The sequence below is a fragment of the Protomyctophum parallelum genome (assembly GCF_964188405.1).
Source record: "Protomyctophum parallelum genome assembly, chromosome: 22".
NCBI lineage: Eukaryota > Metazoa > Chordata > Actinopteri > Myctophiformes > Myctophidae > Protomyctophum > Protomyctophum parallelum.
This window is the reverse complement of record NC_139714.1, coordinates 879,745-892,165: the sequence shown is the minus strand read 5'-3', so window position 1 is coordinate 892,165 and position 12,421 is coordinate 879,745. Positions and strand designations below refer to the sequence as shown.

Genomic DNA, 12,421 nt, shown 5'->3' with positions numbered 1-12,421 from the left:
ATGTCCATGGATGGATATCAAACAGCAGGCAACAATTCATCATATTGATATCCTTATAATCCTACTAATGCAAATGTCTTGCCGTCTCTGCCAACCAGTCACATAATTTGTACCTGTAGCATTTCAATCCCCAACAGCATACGTAGCAGACTCTCTTGGAACGAACTGACAGATCTAAAACACAGGAGGAAAAAAAATGAGCTGACTGGTCTTGCATTCTAGCATTATGGCATAAATATAAGTCATTATTCTAGGAGCCTTCTCCCAGTTAGATGTGTGCATTGTTTAATAATAGAAGAAAACAAGCCATGGTGCTGAAACACATTTGTGTCACGTTGACGTCCTGAATTGAAATACATATTGAAGGACATACGGTAACATAATGTGTTCTTTTTTTTTGGAGCTGTGCACTCGGCAAGTTTTGTTGTACTATTAGTCTTTGACTGAAGTTGTGCTCGCATTATTTCTTTCTGGTTTGTTTGTTTTATAATACTTAGAGTCAGGCAACCGAGGAACACAAGGAAGGAGGCAATTCCTAAACTTCTCAGGATCCTCAATATAGGACTCCATTCCAGTGACGAACTCTTGGATAATCTGTAAGGGAATGAATAGTTTGTAACTTCAAGGCAGTTCGTTGTTCTCCTCTTAAAATTGTCTTGTCTCCAGCCCAGTGTTCATACTCACACCAGGGTACCTCTGACTTTTAAGTAGTTGTTGCTGTATCCGTTTTTGGAACACTACTTGGTCAACGGCTGGTGGGGGGGAAAAAACGAAGGTAGGCCTACCAATCAATAAGCAGTGATGCTAATAGGGTGCATTTTGCATCCCAAAATGCAGATTATTGATAATGGACCCATCCGTGGACCTTTCTGGGGCTCCCATGGACGCACTACTGTACTCAGCACTGTACTGTAATGTGGTGCTATTTAATTTACTTTATGTTTGCATATACTTTGCACTGTTGTTTGCACAACACTTTGCAATTGTCAGATTTAGAATTGTGTTTATTTATTTCAGATAAATTTTCAACATGAATATAACCATATTATAATAACCATATAAGATGAAATGGGAGTTAAAATGCTGCAAATTTGTAAAAAATGTCAAAATATTACTCCTAATGTGGTTGAAGTGGGACTCATAAAAGACCACGCCTAGATCCCGGGACCCATTACATTGAAAACCTATTTACATCACTGAACAAGTTATAGGTATAATTCTATGAGAACATTTTGATCACTTTTCCCAGGCGTTTCTCAACATGAGCTGGTTGGATTGGATGTTCTTACCAATCTCGTTGGATGCTCCTCCTTGTCTCAAGTCTCAACATGAGCTGGTTGGATTGGATGTGCTTACCAATCTCGTTGGATGCTCCTCCTTGTCTCAAGCTGACACCAGCCTCTTGCAGGAAGACACCAAATACAGAGTCATTTGTTTCTTCTTGAACCGCAGCCTTGGACAGACGACTACTGGCACGACTCTTCTTTGATTCTGGAAGAGCGGATATAGGAAGCAGAACATGACAGTGCAACTGACTACTGACACCAGATATATAATGTATAAATATTATACTGTATAAACATACTACTGGATATGTCATGCAGCGTTGCAGCACTTTCGCCTTTATCCACAGACGGCCCGGGTCGCTTCCTGCGCATCATCTGGGGGAAGAGATTTGACCAAAAACCGGTCAGAAAAACATGCTGGTGCTATAACAGGTAACATATGCAGCCAGCTTGTGGAGGTCTGTCTTGTGTCAGGTCCAAATATGGAGTGCTGTGAGGTCAGAACAGGCCAGCTCCATATATGGGCACACACACACACACACACACACACACACACACACACACACACACTTGGTGCATTCATAGATAGATATTGAAATATATATATAAATGCTGCTACAGTACATGTTTGCACTGTAGCAAAAAAAAGCTGCATTTGATGGAGGAGGGAAGTGTTACTGAAACGATGTTGGTGCTTCTTGCACTTCCTTTTTTATACATATTCTCCAATGCATTTGGAATTATTGTGTTGGAATGTATGTTACTGTAAAAAATATATTTTTTAACTTTAATTAATCGGCTCATAATATCGGCTATCGGCTTTTTGATTGTCCACTAATCGGTGATCGGATATATCGGCCAAAAACCATATCGGTCGATCAGTGCTATATGGACCATGAGCTAGGATCTATCCAAAATCCTGCAGTCATTGGTCAAAAACCATGTTTAAATTGTACCCAGGCTGTCAGAAAACCATGTTGCTGGGTGGTGGTAAACCTACCTACCGACTACTCAGTGAAGAGATGCATCCTAATCCAAAACCCTTGACCATGGTGTAGCCTTGATACAACATGTCAACATGACAGAGAGATGACCCATCACCATGACCATCGTCCTATGATTCAAGGCTAAACCATGGTGTTATCATTTCAACTTTCAAGTAAAGTGTACACTGTTGACTGTCTGTACAAATGAAATAAAATGTAGTAATGTACACATGCGCATAATCACACATGAATGAAATCTAGGTAATAATATCACAGCCATTCCAGGGCTAGTGGTACGTGGTACCTGCAGCAGTGTTAGTAGCAAGATGTTTTGATTATGCCAACTAATGACAAACTGATGTGGGTTTAAAATGACAATATAAAATCAGATGTCACACTACGTCTTGTTCCAGTTTAGATGTTTATCAACAGAATGACAAAGTGGAACTTACTGTAGGCCTATGTAGTGTTTACAGGTTAACATAGACGAGACGACACCGGACGACACAGAACAGCAGTCAGGATCAAATTCACAACACGACTCCCCGCGCCGTGACGTCGCTCCCCTCAGCCTCAGGGATCTACACACCAGTGTCAACAGCGTGCTCAAACTTCCACGTGAATTAAAATATAATAGCTGAAATTAAAGTGTCTACAGCTATAGACCGTCGGACAAACCGTTGTGGAGAATATACTTGACAATTAAGAACTAAAACATATTCCACACGCACGCCGGAATAATGGAAAGATATGATAGCGCTCTTGAATTCACAGTTGTTGACGTTCCTTGAAGTGTACACCGGGTTGCCATGTCTCCATATTATAAGCGACTTCGGGCTTGTTTTTCTGTAAAGTTGCTTGTACTCAGTACAAGCAACTTTACAGAAAAACAAGCCCGAAGTGTGTGTACTGTATTGTAATACAATATTATTGGTATTTGGTAGATTTATTTTGGAGGGGGGCTTATTTGTAGTTACATGTGTATACATTTGCTTATTTGGGCTTGCTTCCTAATGTTTTAAATGTTGTTAAAGTAATAATAAGCAGGCACCCCCAAATTGGGCTATTTGTCTGTAGTGCTTTGCAGACCCCCATCTGAAAATGTTTTGTACCCCAAAACCAGATTTGTGTTGTTAAAAATATATATATTCTAAATCCCCCCCCCCCCCCCCCCCCCCCCCCCATTCTACAAGCCCACAGATTGGTAAAATAGAGAAAGTGATCCATCCATCCATGTGCCTTTCTTTTGCCCTTGTTTTCATAGACCTGGATGCTTTCATTAGCAAATTCTGGCAACACTGGTTGTACCACCCACTTGATACCTCCTCCTTTACCACACTGTCAAAAGCAGATGACAGTGAACTTGAAGTACAGTAGAGAGACAGAACTCTCACCCATCACTTCACTTCACAGGGAGATCAGCTTCAACGAGGAGGAAAGACACTATAGGCTACGCACCTTAAAACAGCGAATAAATCACAAAAAAATACAATGGCTGCTAATTTCCACGACCTAACCGCCAATCTCGTAAACAGAGAGGCGTTTAATTTCTCCTCCCTCCAGGGCGAAGTTGTACTCATTGAGAACGTCGCGTCTCTCTGAGGTACGACCACCAGGGATTACACCCGTCACCCAGATGAACGAGCTCCACGGGAAGTTCTCGGGCAAGGTGCTTGTGATCCTGGGAGTTCCCTGCAACCACTGGCACACAGGCACAGAGACCAGAAAAGAGAACACAACAGAGTGAGAGGGGGCATAATTGGCACACGGCCGTGCACAGCTGCCCGGCCCGCCATAAAGAATACAAAACAACGTCAACAACACTACAGTGGCGCACACACAGCAGCCCGACCTTCAGAACACAATAGAAGACAATAAAGACAGACTATAGACAGTCTTTACCATTAGCAGCCAGCAGCAGTTCGGCACATTCGTCAATAAATAAAACAACCCGTGCTGACACTACTCTGACAGCTGACCGGAGACGGAGACATGCATGCGTCCCGCGCGTAAAGCTAAACCAGAAACTATCCTTATTGTTTGGGGATACAGTGTGTGCTACTTCTGTTACTTCTCTGACAAACAGTTCAACTTCTTATCTTCAGCCAGTCAATTAGTGGGACACAGACAGAGACACAGACAGACAGAGCAGCTGAGAGAGAGAGCCGAGAACAAACATCAAAGGCACACGCACAGCTGCAGTAGATAGGTTGTTACTTAATTGAGGCTGAAATGTGACTACGGTATAATATAACCCGCACACCCCCCCCCCCCCCCCCCCCCCCCCCCCCCTTTGTGACGACGTTAGCATTAGCATCAGTGCTATGCTAGTCCCAGCAGCAGCAGTTGAGCAGCATCACCTGTCTCGGACTCGCCGCCGGCCATTAGCATAGCTCTGTTACAGAGTCAAGAACACAACATGTCAGCGAGTAAAGTCACATCCCAGACGGTAAAAGCGGGCCTCAAACGTAGACCTACTGGACCGTCAGAGCGGACCGCAGAAGGAGACGAACTATTTGGGCTTTTTAAGAGAGAGATGTCGGAGGAACAGCTCTACCAGGCAGCCATGCTGAAGCAGCCTGTGATAAAGTTACACAGAATAAGTAAGTGCATGTTTTCATGTCACTGTACACTTTGATTTCCATCTTCCACGGAAAGCACATGTACACTAATGTTGTCGCTACTCGGTGGAGTAACGGAGTAATGCTTCCTCCTATAGGAGTCCGACTCCTAGCGCTAAACTCAAACTGTAGTTAATTTTCTCCACCAGGCCGAAGGCATGGGGAGAGATGTCCGTTTGTATTTTTAAGTTTAACTATAACTGCACGTCTGCACCGATCAGTGTAAAACTTTGTATGCACACTCCCTAGAGGCCAAGGAAAAACCTTTGCCCTGCATTTCACATCTGCTCTTTATAGCGCCACCAGGAGGCCAACTTATGTAAAACACATTTCTTTTATATTACTCCTTCAGATTTGATCAAAATTTCACTCTAATCGGTACACATGATTTCTGTAGTCATGTGATCAACAAGGATCTGTTTGAATTATCATATTGGGGAGTGGGCCGAGTGGCTCATTTTGTACAAAATGTCACAGAATTAACGCAGCATCCGATTGCGGGGAAACTGCACGCATATTCCCACTAGGCTGAGGAAGGAATGCCACAAAAAATTCTAACCTGGTGGAGACCTGTGCCCGAGTTTAAATTATACTGTGCATGTGTGTGTGTGTGTGTCTGTGTCTGTGTCTGTGTCTGTGTCTGTGTGTGTGTGTGTGTGTGTGTGTGTGTGTGTGTCTGTGTCTGTCTGAGCTGCAGTCATCAGGCATGCCAGGAATCAGCCTGAATGTTCCAACTGACATCATGAAATTAGAACATTAGTTGCTAATACAATTATTTGTATGGGTATGTACTGTACGCGGTACTTACAATGTCTTTATGGGTTCCTACTTGGAACTAGGGATGGTTATCGTTAGGATTTGTATGAGTCCGATACTAGATCCGGTTCTGTTTATCGATTTCGGTTCCTAACGGTTCCCTATTTCAGTTCCAAAATGGTATAAAATAAGAAATATATATCTCTGCTGTCGGGAGGAAACCTCTTAACTCCAAAAATTTCATTTTTCAGAAAATGGAAAAACAAATTTTACAATTTCCAGAAATGGAAGAAAACCTTATATTATTTGAAACAAAGCAAGCCTCATCAAAGTTGCTATTGTGACTTTGTATATTATCAGATACTTGCACGTGTCATTATATTATCACCACTTTATCCTAAAGGGGAGTTAGGTGGTTTTCTCTGTCAAGATAGTTCTTAACAATGACAGAGGAAACCTCTTAACTCCACTGACAATGGATCTCCAATTTTGATTATCACACACACACACACACACACACACACACACACACACACACTTTCTAACTATGGGTTATTTGAAATCACGCAGATGATGTGTGAGGAGGAACGATGAGGTTTCTATGTACTGTATGCTCTACTGTATGAGGGGTGAAGCAATGCACCACATTCGACCCTTATTGCTTCATTGAATCTGTGAAATCATCCGTTAATATCAGCACCTTTGAATGAGCTCAGTATGGCCATACAGGCATACTCACTGTCTCAGTATGTCATTATCACCTATATTGTGACGGTGGTGATGATGTCACTGATGTTAATGACGGAGGCGCGCCGTGTCTGGGTGGCCTTGAGCCACGTGAGGCCCCGCCCAGCTAGCCCAGCGAGGCGCCGTGCCGAGCGTTGCGACCACCACCAGACCCGACTCAGCACCGTCCGAGTTACGTCCCGATAGGCATAGAATAGTAGGCCTATTTATTAGTAGCCCCTAGTTTCCACCAGGGGGAAACCTTGACCAGGCTATGTTCAGCCAAGGGTGAGTATGGCAGTAAGGCCATACAGGCCCTATAGAGCGTTGCAGTCCCTCCCCCTCTCAGAAGGACGAGTGGCCCAGGAAATTAATCGCAATGCATTTTTCCTATAGGCATTTCTTAACGTATTTATTTAACCCTCTAAGACCCCGCGTTGCTTTATAGCAACAAGTTATATTTTAATTAATTACTTAATTATTATAATTTCTTTCTGTTCTTTTTTCACCTAAACGTCATCAGTGATGTTCATTGCAATGCCATTTCAATGCCATTGGTCATGATATTTGCATATAAATACCCCCCACAGAGGCTGAAATTCACACAAATTAAAAGTTTCTGGACTCTGTGCAATTTTGAACATTTTTTAACCTATAACCTTTGACCTTTAACCCTAATAAAAGTAAGTAAAATAATTGTAATATATGTTTTTTTTGTGATTATTAGAATGTCTAGAACATGTTTTATTCATTATTGTGAAAGATATCCCCCAAATGTAAATTTGACGGTTACAAAGCCAACTCGGATCGTGACAAAATCATGACAATGAACACAATATATTGGGCCGATCAAATCATTAGAAAGAAGAAAATAAAGGCAGGAGACAACACTATTTGTTTTGTTTTTCTTCTTATAAATTATTTGATCAGCCCAAAACATTGTGTTCATTGTCATGATTTGTCACGATCCGAGTTGGCTTTGTCCACGGCGTAACCGTCTTTAAATAAATACTTTAAGAAATGCCTATAGGAAAAATGCATTGCGATTCATTTCCTGAGCCACTCGTCGTTCTGAAAGGGGGAGGGACTGCGACGCTCTATTCCAAGGTGCTGATAACGGATGATTTTGCAGATTCAATGAAGCGATAACGGTCGAATCCGCTGAGCAATACATTGTTAAAAACATGAAGAGCTGCCTGTGTATTATCATTGGAGCACTGACACACAGCGAACAGTCCAATTCTAACATCAGCGCGTCAGCCAGGTCCAACAACGGGATCAACCCCCTCGGTAGCTCCGCATAAGACGGACGATCCTTTAATACCAAGCATGTGTTAATTCGGTTCCTACTTGGAACCGAATTTCAGTACCCAATAACCAACACAGCTTACATGTTATTTTAAAACGTTTTATTTAGCCTATGTTTCTCTCTCCTCATTATCCATCCCAGATGTCTTTCCTGCCCAACTCAAACATGTCTACAGCAGAAAGAGACATCTCAACCAACACCAGATAACTCCTACAGCTGAGAAGCCCTACCACTGTGACACTAGGTTCAGCCGCAGCAATACTCTGAAAAGACACCAGAGAATTGATACAGGAGAGAAGCCCTACGCCTGTGACCAGTGTGGGACTAGGTTCAGCCGGCGCAATCATCTCAACAACCACCAGAGAATTCATACAGGAGAGAAGCCCTACGCCTGTGACCAATGTGGGAGTAGTTTCAGCCGGAGTGATAGTCTCAAAGAGCACCAGAGAATTCATACAGCAGAGAAGCCCTACGCCTGTGACCAATGTGGGACTAGGTTCACCACGAGCAGTCAACTCAAACTCCACCAGAGAATTCATACTGGAGAGAAGCCCTACGCCTGTGACCAGTGTGGGACTAGGTTCAGCCGGCGCGATCATCTCAACAACCACCAGAGAATTCATAGAGGAGAGAAGCCCTACCAATGTGACCAGTGTGGGACTAGGTTCAGCCAGCGCAATGATCTCAACAAACACCAGAGAATTCATAGAGGAGAGAAGCCCTACCAATGTGACCAGTGTGGGACTAGGTTCAGCCGGCGCGATAATCTCAACAACCACCAGAGAATTCATAGAGGAGAGAAGCCCTACCAATGTGACCAGTGTGGGACTAGGTTCAGCCAGCGCAATGATCTCAACAAACACCAGAGAATTCATAGAGGAGAGAAGCCCTACCAATGTGACCAGTGTGGGACTAGTTTCAGCCGGAGTGATAGTCTCAAAGAGCACCAGAGAATTCATACTGGAGAGAAGCCCTACCAATGTGACCAGTGTGGGACTAGGTTCAGCCGGCGCGATCATCTCAACAACCACCAGAGAATTCATACAGGAGAGAAGCCCTACCAATGTGACCAGTGTGGGAATAGGTTCAGCCTGAAAAGTACTCTAAAAAAACACCAGAGAATTCATACAGGAGACAACAGGGTTTAGAGATCTACAAGCTCATAGCGCACCACCGAGTGGCACGCTACGAGCTTGTAGGTCTGCTATACAGAGATGAACGGAAAGCAGGTTTAATAAACTACAGGAGCCCTGTAGTGGGCATCATGTCATTATGAACATCCGGGCGAACATTCCGCGATTATGGATCTTTCGGATACTTCTATTGTCATTTGTCACTGTTGATGTACAGCAAAGCACACAGAGATGTAGTGGTTAAATGTTTGTGAGAGATGGCAGGAGGTTTGAGAAGGAAAAGTGTACAGAAAGTGTAAGAAGAAAATGGGTGATGTGTTAATCCTAATCTATTTAGTTATTCAAATGCTGCACGATACTTGAGCAGCACACGCCACAACACGTTCCCGGGTGTCTGCCATTGTCTGATACCTTGTGAGGGAGAGGGTTCAGTGCACAGTTTGTGTGCACGGTAGTAATCTGCGGATCCGCGGATGAGTCAGACATTTTCTTTCTTTTTCTTTTTTTCTTTTTGTCGCGACAGGTTGGGGACAGTCAAATTCATTCATTACCACCCCTCCCCAAGTTTAGCATCACTAGTGCACGGGAGTTTTACCCATCGTTTTCTCCGGTATCAATCTAACCATTGATTATAAGAAGAGAGAAAAACAAGTGGTTGTTTGCGGGGGAAGGGGCTCGGATCAATCTAAATGCACTTTTAAAACACTCCTTAAGAATAGAAAGGGGATGGTAGTTGAGGAGATTCAGGTGGGGTGTTAGGGTTATGTTATATGTTTTTGGTTTTCTCTTAAGTTATTATTATTATTATTTTTCTGTGGGCTGGATTCCCAATTGGGGTGATGCATATTGTATTGAAAGCTGTCCCATGGGTTAGTAAATGCAAACCTACAAAGCCAAGTCACGTATAGACTTAAGGCAAATTTATATTTTGTCATACGACCATGGCACTAGACAAAAATCACACTTTTTCTTTTGGGTGTGGAGGGGGTGGTCAAAAACGCTTGTTGAAAGCGTTGCGTGAAGAAGTATAAATTAAGCTTTATTTTTAACCTTATTCATTTAACCTTACTTGAATTTTTGGTTTGCCTAATCCATAGCCAAACTTTGTGATGATTCTTTGAAAGAATTACATTCTGTGTCTTAAATATTACTTTCTCGTTCTTGTTTTGCTTGTTTATGTAAGATGTTCTCCAAACTGAGTTAAAAAATAAAAAAGCAATGCCTCAATTCCATTATCTAGTCATGGGTAGGGGTTGAAAAATTATCTTCAATATATAACCAAATTTACCATGAGAGAATACTCGGTTTGACATTCATGACAGAAATGTTCTTTATTATTATTTTCAGATTTTTCTCGCATGTTTAGTGGTGCAAAAAGCCAAAAACATTTTCTATTAGAAAAAAACTCGCCTGCTTTAAACATTAACATTGTTGATGCTTTTAAAGGTTTGTTTTTGTGAATAATTTGAAAGATATAATTCCAAAGTGTTTATTATAGACATCTTCCTCTTGCTGCTATTAAGCTTTTCTTTTTCTAGTCTAGACACAAAGATTACATTGCCTTATTGTGATTCACTTGAGTGTGCTGCTATGTTATGACATTTTGAAAATGTAACGTTCTCCTTGCTTTTCTGCCTTGTGCGTACTGGAGGGCAAGTAAGAGGTTTGGTCTGGGACTAGAAGCACTTGTGTTCGCAGTCCTTTTTTGAATAGCATGTTTATTCTCAATTATTGTCTGTTATATTCCTATTATCTGATATTCTTGCTGCTTCCTGTGTTTGTGTACCTCGGGTTCCTTGGACAGAAAGAGCGAGATTCCATCTTGCATTACCTCATCATAACTGGGCAGTTTTTGTTTTTTCTTCTTCTGGGGGGCGGGGGGGTGGGGTTCATCTCTTGACTCTGAATTTGTTGGACGGGTTACGTTAATTTCCTGGACGAGAGGCATGATGGTACCTCTTTGAATCCACTAAACGAATTCAAGTGATCACTCATTGGTGACTACCGGTATTCTACAAATTTGTTTTCCCATGTCTCATTTGGTGCTAAATCAGAGAAGGTGACGGTATAGTTTGTATTTCAAAGACAGAAAACATCTATATTATTGGTTTTCTTTTCCTATAGAATGTCCCCCTTCTTTCTTTTGAATTTGACATTTTTAAGATGAGTGCCTTGGACTAAGTGAAGCATTTTTTCCCCCTTTCTTTTCATTCTTTTTTTTAACCATTTTTCTTTGTGAGGTACTTATTTCAGTCCACATTTTAGTCACCAGAAGTAAGTTGTTCATTATTGTTCATGTGTCGAGAGGATGTGGGACTGCCAGTTGTTTTTATGCCACACTCCCTTTTCTACCACCACAATGAATCACATAATGTACCTCAGACATGTCTGATCCAAAATAACTTAATTGTGTTCAATAAATTGACTAAAGATCTTTGTGTGGCATTTTCCTTCTCTACAGTAAATAACCTTAAAACCCATTTAGACCTGAGGACGATTCTTAAATGTCTTCTAAATCCATGGACCCTCCCATGAAGCAAATATTTGAGTTAAAAACGTTCGCTCTGAAAGAATATATATTCAAAGATTTGCGCCACATTTTCACGATTTTTCAAAAATAGCAGACCTACAAGTTCATAGTGCGGCACTCGGTGCCGCGCTATGAGCTTGTAGATCTGCTATTTTTCAACAGCTAAAGCATAACATAATGCTTAAAACACCAAAAGGGGTACCCCCCAAAAAATGGGTTAATAATGACCACCGCTAGCTGTGTGTGTCCAGGCACAGAGGCTTGCCTGCATGCCAGGCATGGTGAGCCTCGCAGAACAAATTTCAACATCACATTTTATGCAACCTGTGACTAGTAGTTTGTGTTAAAGTAACACAAAAGCTCTATAATCACCTTTTAAAACGTTATATTGACTATCAAAGTCAAACATTCTAGTATCATGATCCCTTCTTTGACATTATGGTTTTATGCAAATCCATGTTATTCCTGCAGTAGTATACTACATACAAAACACTGCACTGCAGCTGACCTGAGCTTTGCTCAATGTTCTCCCTGAAATAAACACTAGTGATTAGGGAAGATTAGCAACATGTCTGGCCAATCGGTTGGTCTATTCACACAAATTGAATGAAATGGTTTTACATGACTTACATGACTAAGATTTTCTTAGTGATGTAGTGTTCTCTGTATTATATATGTGGAACTTATGACTAATTAATAGCAGTGTTATGATGGTATAAGTAGCCAGAGACTGCAGCTATAGTACTTGATGTGTGAATCACTGCATTGCCACATTGTCTTTTGAGATTATACGATAGAAGTCAATTTGCAGTAGGCCTACGTGTCCACCAGGGGGAGACAAGCGAACATCACATATTACACCCAATTTAAACACTCCCTCTCTCTGCTTAATTTATATTGCCATGATAGCTTTTAAAGCCATTTACATTATAATAAAAGTAAAATAGTTTATGTGTATAATGTAATTATTGAGGACTTTATATTTAGCAACCATCAGTATTGATATTCTCCATTTCAGTGTATTCTCATTGACTTTTCTGTGTCCTATAAACATGCTGTATTGCATTTAAGTGG

The 12,421-nt window shown here is 41.6% G+C and overlaps 1 long non-coding RNA gene and 1 pseudogene across 2 annotated transcripts in view; one reads left to right on the top strand and one right to left on the bottom strand.

Annotated features, from left to right (window-relative positions):
* The window catches only part of LOC310853550 (Fanconi anemia group D2 protein-like), a 28,276-nt pseudogene extending 25,233 nt beyond the window's left edge, over positions 1-3,043 (bottom strand). The window contains exons 1-6 of the transcript in view: positions 2,725-3,043; positions 1,586-1,661; positions 1,357-1,491; positions 685-752; positions 494-594; positions 114-174 (exon numbers count right to left, since the gene is read on the bottom strand). The product of the transcript in view is annotated as a Fanconi anemia group D2 protein-like (transcript). The remainder of the gene's footprint in view (positions 1-113; positions 175-493; positions 595-684; positions 753-1,356; positions 1,492-1,585; positions 1,662-2,724) is intronic.
* Positions 1-12,421, top strand: part of LOC310853603 — a 762,466-nt gene that overhangs the window by 421,753 nt on the left and 328,292 nt on the right. The window lies entirely within an intron of this gene.